Source organism: Lepidochelys kempii, chromosome 8, assembly GCF_965140285.1.
Source record: "Lepidochelys kempii isolate rLepKem1 chromosome 8, rLepKem1.hap1, whole genome shotgun sequence".
NCBI lineage: Eukaryota > Metazoa > Chordata > Testudines > Cheloniidae > Lepidochelys > Lepidochelys kempii.
Genome location: NC_136387.1, coordinates 80,661,511 through 80,679,301, shown reverse-complemented (window position 1 = coordinate 80,679,301; position 17,791 = coordinate 80,661,511).

Genomic DNA, 17,791 nt, shown 5'->3' with positions numbered 1-17,791 from the left:
GCAGCAGCTCTGCCCCTGTTGCGGTGGTGGCAATTCAGCAGCAACTGCTTGGGGTGGCAAAATTGGTAGAGCTGCCTGTGTTTCTTAGTCTTATTTTCTCAGGTGCAGGATATTATGTGACACTATGGGGGACAGAAAGACAAGATGGGTGAGATATCTTTTATTGGACCAACTTCTGTTGGTCACAGAGTCAAGCTTTTGAGCTACACCAAGTACTTCCTTAGGATCTGGGAAAGGTCCTCAAAGTGTCACGGCTAAATACAAGGTCGTTTAGCGTAACTAGTAGTTGGCGCGTATTATGGGAGATATGAATTTACATGAATTAAGAGCAGTATCTATTGCTGCCCAGTCACAGGTATCAGTCACAAAGCACTCACATAGTCTAGGGCAGGAGACACTATTAGGTGGAGCCAAATTTACCAAGCTATGCTTGCCTTTAATCTATACCTGTAACTAAGATAAAAATTCAGTTTTTTGGTTTATGTATGTAAGATGAAAAGAGTTTTCTACTTCTGGCTGGGCAAAGCAAACCCAAAAAGTTTGCCTAGATACTCTCTTAAATAGAGAGCATTCATTACAGCTTTCATATTAACATCTTTATCAGTAGCAACTTACTTAGTGGTATTCAACATTAATTTTAGGAGCTAGCTCAGTGACTCAGCTTTCTAGGGGGCTATCTCCTGCTTTCTTTCCTTTTAAAAAATGGGAGCAATTATTTGTGCTTATGAGAGCAATGGGAACAGCAGCACACTAAAAACAAAAAATATGAAGTTACCACGGTAAATTACAGAGCAGCTACAACCCCAATGAGTGTTCCTTCCAACTACCCTGCTGCTGACCTCCTTCTTGAAGTGGACAGGCTATTTACGTGAATGAATGACATAGTAGAGATTCACCTATAGAGCCACTGAGAGACTACCATTGTGAAAATGCCAGCTGAGCTCACTTAGATGGGAGCTTTGCTTGTATTAACCAAGCCCTTAAATACTAAGTCCCAATCCTGTAAAGATTTTGCAGGCACACAAGTAACTTCACTGAGACTATTCACATGCATAAGGTTACCCACATTGCTTGTTTTTACAGGTTCAGTCCTCTAGCTGAGAACTTGAAAATTCATTGCATTAGCGAGAACACATTTTAAAATTAAATCGCAATCCTAGATTTGAGAGGCTCTTTCTATTGTATTTCCTTCTTGTTTTTGCATCCTGCTATTAAAACAAGGGCTTATCATTTCATTAGCTATTGCATTAAAATGATTAATTCCATAATGTATACTTGGCTGGTAAAGAGAATACATACTGTACCTGAAACTACACAAATAAAATCTGACTTGTACAACAGAAAGAGCATTGTATATTAAGAGGAGAATGCTATCAGTGACTTGAATGATAGTTACCAGAGTCTAATCAATGATGTTGCTGCTGTTACCAGGCTCTCTTTCTTTTTTAGTTATACTATTTGTATGTGGATGAATTCATCCAGCAAACATTTTCTGAACTTAGCAAAATGAAATACCAGAATCATTAGGGTGTAGGTCAAAAGGTATTTCTTGGAAGAGACAGAGTTCAGATGAACAATTGTTCCAACACTTATTAAAAAACTTTCCAAAATGTAATTTCATCTCATGTCCCTAATTACTGCCCCACACTCCTTGTACCCTGACAGATTAAACCTGTTTAAAATTCTTGAGGAGACTGAGAAGAAACAGCATATCCAGCCCAAAGCAACTCCCGCCACATCTCTGACAACATTCAGCTCAAGGCTCTCTGACCCTTCAGCTGATTATCTGTGACTTGACAGTGCTGTCTACAAAAATGCCAGAAAATTAGCACTTCTGAATGCTTGTTTTGCATTCTTCAAGTACAGTATTAGGATTCTTTTGTCAAAAGAAGCATGCTATATCATTGTATTCATAATAAATGCTCTTTGATTTGTATGACTGTTAGTAACACACCCAAACAAAGATATCATTTGTTCTGCTGGCACCAGCTAATCTGTGCAAGGTTTTTTTTTTTTTTTTTTTTTGGGTACAAAAACTGTCTTTCTGAGCCCAGAGATTGAGTTAGCTAAATGCTTCACATTCATTATCTTTAAGGTACCATGTTAATGAAAGGATTTTAATCATCAACACTGCTATGTGAATTATTATTACACAACCCCCTGCTGTTGAGTTAGACAAAATTAAGCCAGTGTAGGGGGCATTAGAAAAAAATCACAGCTAATTAGTAAACTAAGAGGAACAAAGAAAATCTGTAACAAAGATGTTGAGAGGAAGACATTTAGGTAAAAGCTGAAGCTTCCATTCCAAACATTGATCTTTCTGTATGGAAATCTTTACCTTCTGCCTGATTCATTCCATTAGACTCGAGCATTTTTTATGTTTTGCAATTAGTTTTCTAACCCACAATGTTTCCTCTCTCTCAAACTGTAGAAATCCAAAGGCTCATAATAGAAAATGGGAGACTTTAAAATGCTTTTAAATTATTTCCCAGGCGATCTATATTAGCGGCATAAGGTAATTCTCTGGATTATTCTAGGAAATTATTTGCCTCCTCCCTCCACCTTTTTCCATGAATTGCAGAACAATCTAACTAATATATCCTGGCTCCATTGGAGGAAAACCTTTATTTTAATGGAGTGATACCATTGTCCAGGTTGCAATTCTGCATGGAGCAGACAAAGGAAGCCACAGGTTTAAATCACCGCACGGCGTGTCTTTTCCGCTGCTAGTCATGCTGGCTTCCAATGGGCAATGCATCACTGTGCTGATGTAAGAACCAAGGATGAGACAATCAAACTGCCAGAGAAGTATTCATGCTGGGTGCCATTTGTTTCTAATTGCTCTTTGTAAGTTATAGTTTGAGATAAAGCTCCCAAAAGGGAATAAACAGAAAATAATAATTAAGTCTGTTTCTCTTTTTGAGGCTGACAAAGGCTTTTAAATTTTTTTAATGCGTTTGTTCTTCCGTTTGCTGGTCTATTTCCCCTCCTGAATTGCTGTCCCTCTTTTGTTCACATCAGGCTTCTTTCCCTGACAACTAAGATTCAAAATATTTGTTGCTGGGTTGTTTTTTTCAATCCATCATTTGGTTTGTGTTGTAAATGTGGAAAAACAATCTAGTTCTCTTGTGTGCCAGTAATTTAGTATTTCAATAATCTATGATTGTTGAAAGGTTTAAAACAACAGTTTCTCTTTCATGGGGGAAAATATTACATGAGCATGACGATTATGATGTGCACTGTAATCTTATTTTTTGTAAGCCTCATGAGGAAGGTAAAACACAGGGTGGGAACTGATCAAAAGATAAAACATAGGGTTTAGTTCAATAAAAAATAAAAATTCTTGCACGCATGATGGCTTTTATCAGCATGCTTCACTGCTACAATGGTACTTTCATCTCTTGTGATTTGATCTCAAATAAACTAAGAACTAAATAGTACCTAATGTACTAATAATGGTAGCATCTCTCACTTACATGACAATATTAATTGGAGGATCTCAAAGTGAGATTCAACTAAGATTTACTGACTGTAAGCTCTAAGCAGTAAATATTATAATCATTCACAGATATATGAAAAGAGAGATTAAGGCCAAAATTGGGAGCCTAAATAAAAATGGCCTGATTTTCAGAAGCACCTTTCTTGCCCATTGACTTCAGTGGGAGTCGTGGTAGTGAACACCTTTGAAAATCAGGCAATTTTATTTAGTTGCTTAAATAGAGATTTAGGTGTCCAGTTTTAGATACCTGGTGATGAAAATGTTTGCCAAAGTGACTCACCCAAAGTCAGGTGGTGTGAGAGTGACAAACCCAAAAATAGAAAGAACCCTGGAATCCTGACTTCCAGTCCCCTGGGCTAGCTATTAAACTGTGCTTTTGTTCCATTTTCAGTTTGTTTCACCCAAGAGCTGTATAATGAATGACAGTGCAGTTTTGGACAGATGAATTTTAGAAAAGGTTGAAGAGCAACACAGAATGCAATCCTCAAATTGTATCATAATCCATGAACATCTCTGCTGACAACATAAAAGACACTGGCTGGTAGGATCCATGGATCTCTCTGAATCCGTTGCCACAGAGCCTAGGGCTGATTCACTAGCTTAACTAACACTGCTGGCAACCATACAAGGCAGCAATTAAGCCACTCATGCTGCTTCCTTCTCTGGCTTCTTCCCATCTTGACAGACACATAATTTAATGGAGTGTTAGATCAGGATACTGGTGGCTGCCTCATGAGATTTCCTCACAGTGGTGGGCCCAAGTCCCCCAGTCATGGTTTTACAGGCTAGTTTAAATATTGGGCTAGATTAAATCTCCAGGATAAAAAATACTGATGTGCAGATATGGACTAAATCCCTTGATTAATTATGCAGAATATCAAAAGCTTCCCCCCTAATTTTTGATGATGGTGGCATAGACCATTGCTTGTAACCACCCCCTCTACCTGCTTCATGTGGATTCTGCCTTTCTATTAAATGGGTCAGCTTGCTGCTGACCTCCAGTGAGTTCTGCATCGACGACGGTGTTGATATTTTTAGAACTACCATCCCTTATTCTCTATTTAAGATTCATTTAAAATACTTGACGAAGCATGAATTGAAGTGAAAGGGAGACTTCATGAAGTGAAAGAAGCTTTTTGCTTACTCATTTGCCTGTATGAATTGCATGATAAAATTGATTTAACATTGTGGGCAAAACTTTCTTCTATGAGCCACTGTGTATATTTTGGTTTCATGTTCTGCATTAGTTTCTTCCTCCACCTTATGCCAATGAAAATTCCACATAGGCAATAAGTGCCCGATATACAAGAGATTTTGTTGTACATATCCAACTGTAATTTTACCCTTCTTGAGTACATGTTAAATTACTCAGTAAAATTGAAAAACAAGGCTGTACCTAACCTAAGACACTGTTTCCCTTCCCTCTGAAAACTACCCATGCCTTCTGAACAAAAAAAAAAAAAGAGACACCACAGTCTTAGCTGTTTTTAGGCTCCTATTCAGCAAAGCCCTTAAGCACATGCTTAAAGTTCAGCATGCGTTCAAGTGCTTTGCTGAATAGCGATGGAATTAAGCATATGTTTTGTAGACACACAATGGATACTTTGAAGAACAACAGAAAAAACAATGCCAGTTTTACTCTTAAGCAAAATATCCAAACAAAAGTCTTTGAATTTTCATCTTTGCTCTGCTGAACTGCAAAGCAGTTATCAGACCCCACTGCAAGTGCTATGGAAAAAACACATTAGTAGTATTTCATGCTAAAATTACTAATTCAACATTTGGAAGGGCTCCTCGCTGGGGAAAAATAACGTTATATAAGTCATAGGAGAAACTATGGAGATAGTTAATGGGTGTTGGCTGTGCTGTACATATTATGCACAATACTGTTCACCCTGCAGCTGACTGACTGCCAATAGATGTGGAAGTAATTGTCCACAAGATTTATTGTTACTTTCACATTACACAGTTAGAGAGGAAAGGTTGAAAGAGTTCTGTGAAGTTCAGTGCCGACTTCTACTGAACCATAGCAACGCAAACTGATTATCACTAATGCATGCTATAGAAAGAATTATGCATCTTTTGAGGCCATACAGTCATTCTTCTTGTCAGAAGCAAAATACCCCACAATCATCAGTAATTTCTTCTGAGATCAATATCCTGAGCTCTGGCTTTAGTTCTCAGCTAGCAGACAAGCAGTTTATGAGTCGGCAAGCTGGACACAGAAAAACAATTTTTTTAACAAGAGAATTAGGAGGATAATCAAGATGATTAAAACTAACTACTGAGAAAGGAGATGGCTATTCTTACAATGTAGAGAGCTAATTTAAAAAACTAACTTCTGGAAAAGGAAGAAGTGAGTGTATCAGTTGAAAAGTGAAGGACTTAGACTGCTAGTTTGAAAGTGCCTGGAAACAGTACACACTAAAATTATGTGAAATTTATCAATTTCACTGGTCATGAATTTCAATGAATATGTTTGTCAGCTTCTGCTCCTATATTTTCTGCTTCCCTTGATTTTTGAACCCAGTTTTGCTCAGAGAAAAGTCTGACTCGCATGTGATTTTGTATCTATATATATCCTGGCTAATAAGGGTTCATTTATCTCATTTGACCAACTGCCACAAGTCTGGTCAGAAACCATGAATCTCAGTCTCAAAGATCTCAGTGCTTATAAGAGAGGGTGTAAAGTTTCACTTTGACAGCTCTCAGGTCTTGCTGAAATCTCTGCTGGTTTTTCAGCCTGAAACACTGAGGCAACTAGTTGGGCAGAGACTGGTTTCAGGTTTCATTGTGAAAGACTCACACAGGTCTAACATATCCTTAATTACTGGTTAACTACTTCGTTGAACATGGAAAATATGACAAACAATAACCAAGCTGATTCTTTCAAAAAACATTTCTGCAAGGACAGTTTAATGTGGGGGTGGGGGGGGGATCTTAAATATTTACCCCTCAGAGACCTTAACTTCAGCATCAAACAGAACTGAGAAAATCCTTAAATTTAAGAGATTTAGGACAGCTGTTATGCACAAGACATACCCTTACATTTATATTTACACACAGTTACCCCAGCTGGAATGGAAATTAGCTAATTGTGCATCCAAGTGCCTAGTTAGGCATCTAATCATCATTTACATGGGCACTTGCCGAGTTTGTGTAAATATACAGTGGATGCTCTTAAAACATTTCATTCCAATTCTATGGAGATTACTAGTTCTAGAAGAATCCCTCATTTTAACATTGTTGAACTTGTAAAGTAAGCCACTTTGAATGTTAAGGTATGCCTACAGGTCAAGTATTATTCTTTGTTTGTATGCAGTCCTGTGCCTATTTATTAGAAAGCTTGGCCTTAATGTCAAACCTCAGCAATATGAATATATATTACTCAATAGCTAAGGAAAGTATTTGCGTCAAAGAGGATGCAATTCATTAGAAGCTAATAAAATAAAAAAGATTAACTCTTCCCATAAGTTGATTTATTTCTTGAATTTCAGTTGGCATTTCCAGGCATTAGCGCACCTGTTCACAGAATTATCTCTGTAACGAAGGACATCTGGATAAAGGACAAAAGACGAGTGTCAGGAAATGCAGTAAAGTGCATGACTGATATGAGTTAGGGCCAATTTGGATGGCAACTGCTGTGAGTTGTCCTAACAACTGTCAGAAAAGCAGCATGTTGGACAAGGAATCCATTTATCTAAATATTATTTATGCAGGGAGTGCAATTTTGCAAAGGAAAGCGTATGTACTTATTTTCTTAACTACATAGTATACATAGTACATAGAAACATAGTATAGGAAATTTGAACCCACTCAGACTTTTTTCTGAATGGAATTATACATTTGTAAATGTTCATGTCTATGGCCTCTTAGGTGTCTACTCCTTTTATACTAGGAGAAGGAAAAGGGAGGTAAGGGTCAGACAGTAGAGTTCAGGGATGCTGGAACTAGGGGTGTTGGGTGTACAACAGTACCCCGTGGCTTGAAGTAGTTATAACAACCAAATACGTGGTTTCTGCTTTGAGCATCCCCCCCGTCCCCACACTATAAAAATTGTTCCAGCACCCTGGTACCGTTTAGCTAGCAAATTGGCACCACTTCCCGCAGCTCCCATTGGCTGGGAATGGCAAACTGCGGCCAATGGGAGCTGAGGGTCTCCGTGCCTGTGAACACTCCAGGTAAACAAAACGTCCCAACCCACCAGTGGCTTTTCCTGACGGGCCGGGACCCAAATTTTGCCAACCCCTGAAATATAAGGTCGGCTTATGAAAGGATCATACAGTTTTTACTATTTTTACCTATTCATCTTGGGGGGTCGGCTTATAAACGAAGGGGCTAATGAACGAGTATATACAGTAGATGTCAGAAGCACAGTTGCCAACTTTCATGCGGTAAATAAGCACCCCGATTTTCACAATAAGCCAAAAATCAAACTAATCCTATTTCAAAACAAGGCCAAAACAAGCCAATCCCTAAGAACTCCAACACTGTATGTGACTAGATCCCTCTGGCATGCAGTCTGGGACAGTGGTGGGCCCGCTGGGCACTCCTGACTCTCTCCCCTCCTTGGTCCTGCTCACTGGGAGCGGATCAAAAAAAGAAGGAACAAGCTACAAGCCAAAAAACTAGCCAACAAGCAATTCACAAGCTAATTAAGCCAAAAAACAAGCCCAATTTCTCTATTTTGTTGTTGTTTTTTGGCGGGTTTGGCATGTGTGGTCAGGAGTTTAGGAAAAAGGAAAGGCAGAAGTAGGATGAAGCATACTAGATACGAAATACAAAGGTCTCCAAGCTCTTTAGCCTGTTGTCTTGCTTTCCTGTACCTGTGAGTGAGAGGAGTCTAGCATACAGTGCAATGTATGTTATACAGCAGAAAGGATATTGAGAAAGTGCACAACAGATTAATCAGCTCTAAACTATAAACTAACCTTACCTATAGCTATTGGTATTATTGTATCAATACTACAATTTCTTACAGTGGATTTCAAGCAATATATTTTACTACTGATCAAAACATGTTGAACAAACTTTATGGTGATTGGTCAAAGAGTGTTACTAGACAGGGTCGGGAATAGGGTCCATGTGATGATAATGAATTATGTCTCTGTTGTTGAATGTTACTGATGACTACAGCTGGACTAATATCTCCGAATATTTTCCATATTGTGAATCTGTCTATATTTTAGGATTTCCTATATCCCCCATATTATCAATCCACTTAACATGGCTCTTTGTAGTCGTTTTGGGCTTGTTTCCCATAAACAGACTAATACATATGTTGAATAGATGGAATGTTTAAAAAATACAGGGAATTTAAAGTGAATAGTGGAGAAAGTATATATCAAACTTGTAAACATGGGTATTCACTCTATAAACTTGGTGGTATGAGGTACACTCATCCAATCAGGGTGCTGAAAATACTACCATGAGCCAGATGTGAACAGTCAAAACTGACTGACATCGGAAATGACTAACTGACCCAAGACATTGGAAAATGGATGGTGCCAGTCCTTCCTTTAAGTAACATCTTTCACTTATTTAACCCTTCTAGGTGCTTCAGACCCTGATTTTCACTCCAAGTAATAAAGCTGATAGAATCAGGTCCTTAGTTAACAAGACAGCACAGTTTCCTAATCTCTTCTATTAGTTAATGACTGTTTTCTGCTTCACCTTCCCTTACCTCAGAACTAAAATCGGTTTCTAAATTAAACTATGCCACCCCTCTGTTCTTGTTCTGTCTGCCTTGGCTGCTTGCCACTAATGACTCTGCACTTCCCTTTCTCCTCTCCACTCCTGGCTCTTTTTGTTAGTTTCTTTCTAGTGTTGTCGGGGGGCGAGGGAGGGAGAGAAGAAACCACCCAACTCTTTCAAATCCCAATGAACTGTTACCCTACTGGCAGAGGAGAACAGAGACTTTATTACTCTGCACTGCTCCTGTTCATCTCACCTCTCCAACTGTTGTTTCCAAAGCTGCCACTTCAGCCTGGAACTCTATTGCAATTTCAGCAAGGGCTTCCTCTGCACGGCAGCCTGTTTTAAACAGGCAACAACTGTCCAACTTAATGGAATACTGAGATATTACAGACAGGCCCTTTCACTTCTATCTATGATATAGGAAGCTCCTATTCAGCTCTTACAAACAGCCCTGGGGAAGGAAACCTCTCTCTGAAACATCTTTCCCAAGTGCAACAAAAACATATAAAACTTGTATAAAGAAAAGGAGTACTAGTGTCACCTTAGAGACGAACCAATTCATTTGAGTGTAAGCTTTCATGAGCTACATACACTCCCTTACACAGGCTAGTGCCTTATAGACTGGGGTGGTCAGACTTCACAGCCCTCCCTGCCAGATACAGGCTATTATGTTATTTCAGGAGCTCTCTGGACTGATGATGCTGATTTTCAAAAAGTCTTGGAACACTGGGGAAATTCCAGATGACTGGAAGAAAGCTAATGTTGTGTCAATATTTATAAGGGTAAATAGGATGACCCAGGCAATTATAGGCCTGTCGGTATGACACTGATCCTTGGCAAGATAGTGAAGCAGTTGATACTGGACTTGGTTACTAAAGGTTTAAAGTAGAGTAATATAATTAATGTCAAACAGAATGGGTTTATGGAAAATAGATCTTGACAAACTAACTTGACATCTATTTTTGATGAGATTACAAGATTGGTTGATAAAGGCGATAGCATTCATGTAATAGACAAACTTCTGTAAGGCGTCTGACTTGGTACCACATGACAAAATGCAACTGTAAATGAGGGATCACAGAATGGGAGTGTTCCCAGTAAGATTCTGTAGGGATCAGTTCTTGGCCCTATGCTATTTAACTTTTTAAATCAGTGACCTGGAGGGAAACATAAAATCATCACTGATAAAGTTTAAAGAGGACACAAACTGGGGAAGTGGTAAATAATGAAGACGACAGGTCATTGATACAGAGAGATCTGGATTGCTTGGTAAGTTGGGCTGCAAGCAAACAATTTGCATATTAGCACAGCTAGCATCTAGGAATAAAGAATGTAGGCAATATTGACAGGATGAGGGACTCTATTTAGCAGACACAGATATAACACAATCCAGTGGCAGGAAACTGAAGCTAGACAAATTCAGACTGGAAATAAAGGTGTAAATTTTTAATTGCAAGGGTAATTAACCATTGGAACAATTTATCACGCCCCTAGTGGATTCTCCATCATGGCAATTTTTAAATCAAGATTCTAAAATATATGCTCTAGGAAGTATTTTAGGGAAGTTCCATGGCCTGTTATATACAAGAATTGAAACTAGATTAATACAATGATTTCTTCTGGCTTTGGAATCTGTGAATCAAAATTCCAGTCCTTGCACACAACTGAGTGCAAGCACTGCTCCTGGCTAGTGCCCCAGTGGTATTGCCCAATTCAAAAGGGCCCCTTGAACCTTGTTGAACTCTTACGGGGGTGGTCAGACTCCATACACTCCCTTACACAGGCTAGTGCCTTATCGACCAGGGTGGTCAGACTTCACAGCCCTCCCCGCCAGATACAGGCTATTATGTTATGGGCATTTAGAGCCCACAATTAGCAGAAGTCTTGGTGATGTTGGAGTTTTAAGAAATCATTTGGTGGCCAGTCCTGTATCTGTGCCAGCCAGGATGACAGCGCTCACAGAGCTCTAAGTGAATACAAGGATAAAGCTGAGTATTAACCAGGGTGATTTCTGAAAGAATGAGGCTAGAAGGGCTGTGTAAAAGCTGACCTACATCATGCCCAGAAGAAAACCACTCTAACCCTTCACTCAAGCAATTCCATGTGATGCACATGAAATGAACTGAAACCAGTTATACAAATAGATGGTAGGTGGAGCAGTGTTAAAGTCAGTGATTTTGGATCACAGTGTGTTGTGCCAACTCCTTTCTTCCATTTGCAATCATATCAGTTTGAGCTGTTCCTCTGAATAGATCCTCAGACTCAAAACAAAAAACTCCATCAAGAGCAACAAGTTTCATCTGGTTTGACACAGAACCTAGGCTCAGCTGCGAGATGCTCTTGGAGATGTAGGCCTTGTTCCAAAGCTCCACATGGAAAGCTCTATCAAATAGCCAATACCCTCATTGGTGCAAACACACTGTTTCACAAGGGAATATAGGGTAATCACTCTAAGAACCCCATTCTACAGCAGTTGGGGAGACAAAAGCCTCTTCTTCATGAATGCTAGTGGAAAAGTGACCAAAATGGGTATGAACATGCTATCCTGAAAAATGACTATTGTGTCAGACTATTAAAGATACAATCAACCACAGCTGCACTGTAAAGACAGGGAACAGGGCAGCTGATTCAGTAACTGGAAATGACTGAGTAGTCATAAAACAAATACTTTATAACATTGCATTGCAACAAAAGCTGTATTTATGTGACATGCCCATCACATCATGCCTATTGACTGATATTGTCATAGGCTGTAATTGAAGAGAAATTAATTATTGTTATACTACAGTACTATTATGGTACTGGTAGAGTGATGACATTGATGTTGTACAGTGTGGAGAACCTGCAGAGATAACATCATGAGGTTCCATGTATACTGAATTTCTCTTACAGCAACTGGGCTGAAAGATAAATATTTCAGATGAAACCTCCAGAAATCAGAAACATTTTTGTTTCTATGTCTGCTATGTAAAATGAAAAAGTTAAAAACAGATTGAGGTATAAATGCAAAAGCCAGTGACTGAAGCACACGTTCACCATGTGCCTTGCTTTGCTTTCTCTTGGGCATGTCCAAGGCACTCAGTTGTCTGACTTCAGGCCCCTCTGCTCACCTTTCCGTTCTGCGTGTCAGAAAAAAAAAAAAACACAGTGCAGATAAATTAAGGCAGTTCAAAGCATGTCCCTTGGTTTCATCTCCTCCTCAGTTATCAGCTATAGGACAGATTACAATTTCACAGATGCTATGAGAGAGGATATTGTAGCAAAGCAGTAGTGCCACTATAGATAAGGGTAAGATGGCACTTCTATTATAGTGGCTTATAACTTCAGGATACAAATTCCTCTCAGGCTAAAACTTGGCATGTTTGGCCTCAGCCTGATAATGGTTTTCTCCCAGTCCCCTCATACAGTTTTGATGAGCTGTTTGAGATATGGACGCACACAAATATATGTCTGTTGGTTTCAAATGGCATTGAAACTCTTGCTTCGTTAAATCAGCACTGGCAGGTGGTATGTTCCTCTAGAGGATCATTTTGCTTTGCCTGCTTTGGACACTAAAATCATTTTAAAATGACAAAGTTCACATTATTTCTAACTGACATTCTAGATCTATGTAGGACAAGTCTGAACATATTGTCAAAGTGCCAAATTCTGCTCCCAGTTAATCCAGTATAAATGAAAAGAAATGTATACAAGTCAGGTCAGTAGATGGATATACCTGAAAGCAGAAATTGGTCCAAACTGATTGTTTAAAAAAAAAAAAACTATGTTGCTTCCAAAATGGCAGCTATCAGTGAATATTCACGCACAGCCACCATTTTAATCTCAACAGTTGCTGTTGAGACAAACAAAAACATTATTAAATCTTGGTTATCGAAGAGAATGGAGGAAAATAAATCTGTTCTATGAGTTACACAAAACAATGATATATTTATCACCTGTAGAACTTTTAACACATGTTGGTTAATAATACCATTCTCCCTCTACAAGTCCTGATCTTCACTCTCCTCGAAACAGCTGTGGACTCTCTAGTTCATCCCATAGCAATCCCTAGCAGCCCTAAGGAATGCACTTGGGCAAATTATGTATTCGTAAATGATAAATGACCTTAGGGTCAGCCATGCTTCTAAAGCTTAGCCCCCCATTCCGTTAGCTCTTGTGGACTGAAGTAGGTCAACCCCACTTCTTGTCACAGCTCAATGGGCTGCATGTGACAAGCCAAGAGGAAAGTCCAGAGAAATACTTTTCAATGAGGCTGTTGTCAGAGCTGAAGGCTCACATCTTTTATAATGGTACAATATTAATGCAGATTCACACAAATATGGTGTAAAAACCATTTGAATTAAATATACTTCTGTTAGCTAGCATGAGGCCAGGCTATGATTAACTTGTGTGGTACATGGAACAAGGAGCCTTCCTAATGCCTTGTGTGCTTCTTAAGCATCAGCCAGTTACAAAGGCAGTCTCTGGGCTTTCCCGGACATAGTGATGCACCCTGGCATGCAAAGTACACCATAAATAGAGGCACATAGCCATGCTGAGGGTGGAGAGGGGGTGGCGTATGCTGCTGTACCATTTGAAAGGGTGTTGTTGCAGTAGGTATGTGTCCTTTGCATGCCAGACACCCCCCAGTGCTCTCCTGGCACAGTGCAGCCCTGCACCACTCCCTACATGGAGGAAAAACCAAAAGTAGAGCCCAGGACACAGTGATAGTGAGCTGTACACCATTGGCAACTCATGTAGTTTACAATGGAAAATAACCATCAGTGTTTCTTATCACACAAGTCTCATTATTTAATGAGGTATTTCATCTAATTGTCTAATTATTTTGAATTATACCTTACTATTAAAATCTGTTTTTCATTATAATCTTTAATGAAGGATGTAATGAACTCACTATGTACAATATGCTATCATTTAGCTGTTTTCTCCTCCATAAATATTTAGACCAGTACTTCTTTTCTTTCCCTGTTTTTGTGGGTATATGTTTTGCCAGAGATGAACATTTTCCACACAAGACCCAAAACAATGTTTGTCCAGAGTCTTGCTTATCTATCTGATAGATTGATTGATATAGAATCAGACACGCTGACTTCCCCTCTGCCCGGTGGGTGCTCAACCCCCGCCACCCCCACCTTTGGCCCCGCCCTCACCCCACCCCCATTCCAACCCCTTCCCCAAAGTCCCCACCAATTCCCGCCCCCATTCCGCCCCTTCCCCCAAGTCCCCGCCCCTCCCCTGCCCCTTCTCCGCCTCCTCCCCAAGCGTGCCACATCCCCGCTTCTCCTCCTCCCTCCCAGAAAGTCCCAAGCCCTGCCAAACAGCTGTTAAGTGGCGGGGGTGGGGGGGCAGAGAGGAAGTACTGGGAGGGAGAAGGAGGCAAGGAAGGGGAGCTAGGGCTGCCGGTGGGTGCGGGGCACCTGCTAATTTTCCCCCGTGGGTGCTCCAGCTCTGGATATGTATAGAATAATAGAATCCTAGAAAAGGAGACCATGAATGGGCCTCAAGATGTTGCCTAGTCCATCCCTGTGCACTGAGGCAGGATTAAGTTATACATAGACCATCCCTGACAAATGTTTTCTAAAACCTCCAATGACAGATGCCACATGTTCTTAACTAGCTTTATAGTTAGAAAGTTTTCCTAATATCTAACCTAAATTTCCCATGCTGCGAACTAAGCTGATTACTTCTTGACCTACCCGCAGTGGACATGAAGAACAGATAACCACAGACTCTGTAACAACCTTTTACATATCTGAAGACTGTTACCATGTCTCCCGCTCAGTCTTCTCTTCTCTAGATTTAGTATGTCCAATTCTTTCAACCTTTCTTCACAGATCATGTTTTCTAAACCTCTTATTTTTGTTGATCTCTTCTGGACTCCCTCCAGTTTGTCCATATATTTCTTCAAGTGTGGCACCCAGAATGACACAGTACTCCAGCCGAGACCTCCCCAGTGCCAAGCTGTGGAACAATTACTTCCAGCATCTTACATACAACACTCCTGTTAATATTCCCAGAATGACATTTGCCTTTTTTGTAGAAGCACTACACTGTTAACTCACATTCAGTGGGTTACTCCTGGGGTAATTCTGTGGTACTGCGCACTCACAGAGAATGCCCCCACCTCCTGCAGAATTCCTATGCTTCCCTGCAGAAAACAGCAGGGAAGCAAAGGGAAGACACACTGTAGGGTGGGGGGGGAGGGAAGGGACAACCATGGGTGCAGTTTTGTGGGGGGACTGCCCCTCCCAAATGGAGGTGAGACATGGCGGGGGCACATGGGGTTATGTGCCACTGCTGCCCCCCCTGCCTCCATTTCTGCAAGTGCAGAGCTGCCCAGCTGAAGGAGGCTGAGTACGGGCTCCACTGACTCTGCAGCTAAACTCCGCCTCCTGGGTCCTAGTGCCAGTCATGGTCCCCTTCTGTGTGCTGGGAGCCTTCCTGTTTTCCGTGCAATAGAGTGTGCCCGCGGTGGGGCTAGGGAGGAAAATGAGGGAAGGGAGGCTGAGCAGGTGGGAGAAATAGGCACTGGGGAACAAAGGGGGAGGGGAGGTGGATGGGACAGTGGGGGAAGGGGATTAGATGGGGAAGAAAACGGGATTGGGGAAGCAGGATCCTGGCATGCGGTGCTCCCTCAGCAGCAGTTGGGGCTCCCCCATTAAGCAGGCCCATCAAACCCTTACCCGGACAAGCCCTACCCACTTACCCCTGGACTCCCCCAATGAGCCCCCTACACCCAGACCCCCACCCCACTGAGCCCCAGCCAGCTACATCTGGACCCCCACCCCATCAAGGTCCACTCCCCCAGGACCCAGACCCCAAACTGAGTTCCCCACACCCAGATCTCCCCACACCCAGACCCCCTCTGCTGAGCCCCAACCACCTTCACCTGGACCCCCCTGCAGAGGGCATTGCCCCTGCACCCAGAACGCCCCAACTGCAACTTTAAAAATATGCTTTCAATAGTAGCTGGCTTGCTTGAGAAGTCTTATCATCCTTCCCACAGAGAAGAAAGTACAGAAGACTAGAGAAGTAGGAACAGAATGTTGCAAGGAAGCTAAAGGAGAGGAGAAGGAATAAGGAGAATGGGGAATATTGTAATTTGGAGAGGGACTATGAGAAATGTAAAATGACTGATCATAAATAATGTTACATTATTCTTTTTTTAACTGAATACTCTTTACTGAAAAAATAACACTGATATTGTTTGGCCATATGGAGGTTAGCTCCAGATGTTTCATTTCACTTCAGAAACAAGGTCTTTGTTTAAATTTTTTTGAAGTGTCCAACAAAGCATTACTGCTCTTTTCTGGTCCTGTGAAACTTTCCCTCTGCAGGATGTTGGACTGTATTGAGAATGAGATAGAATGGAAAACCAAGAGTACCAGAAGGCTATTATGTAGACGGTGTCAATTAGTGGCTTCGGTATTGCTATCGATTTTATATGGAAACACTCAGATACTACAATGATGGATGGCAGTAAGAAAGATTAGAGATACACCACACATTCACCCTAATACTGTGCTCAGTTATGGTCTCTCAAAAAGACGTAGTAGAAGGGGTTCAGAAACGGATAGTGAAAATAATTAGAGACATGAAAAGATTTTCAGATAAACAAACTGAAAAGATTAGGACTGTAATTTGAAGAGGAGACAAATTAGAGGGGATATGAGAGAGACATAAAATAATGAACAGTACAAGCATCCTTTCTTACAAAAAGCAAGAGGACACCCAATGAAACAGAAAGGAAACAAATTTAAGCCTGATAAGAGGTAGTTTAATACAAGCTATTCCACCAACTCATGGAACTCACTACCACTAGCTATCATTAAATCAAGAGTTTAGTAGGATTCAAAAGAGCATTAGACATTTATGTGAATAATGGGAACACCAAAAGTTACATTATGCAGAGTAAAACACTCAAAGGATACCAGCAATCCTTCGTGCTTCAGGGCATAAACTGACTACTAACTCTCATGGTTAGGAAGAACTTCCCCTGTGGGCTATTTTTACATAATTACCCATTGTGAGGGTTCTTGAATTTTCCTTTAAAACATCAAGTACTGGCCACTTTTAGGGGATAGGATGGCAACCCAGCGTGGCAATTTTTATTTTCTTATACGCACCACTAGAAGAAAGTATCTTTCCAGTGACTGTTGCAAGCAAGAGAAGAATCCAACCCAGAGTATATGTATCACCATATAATACTCACTTCAAAAAGGACTGATTCTAATCGAACCCAGGTGAAAATCAGAAGTCACTCCAAGGCAGTCAACATGGTTATGTCATTTAAAAAAACAGTATAACTGTGTTTAGAATCAAACCCCTAAATCTCAGAGAAGTTTCCCTCCATCTTGCAAAAACACTATTTTACCACTGAATATATTTGTATGCTACGGCTCAGTCAGACGAATGTATGTTATATGAAAAAAATTCCTTAGAGATGCACCCTTTCCCCCACTCTTTCTGTGAAGGATTGGCTATGGTCCAGAGAGACTGAGAAAATACTTTTAAATTACGCACAGGTTGGTGATAATTGTTAATGATTGAATGTCAATGGGTGAGAGGAAAAATTCATGTAGTGGCAAATGGATG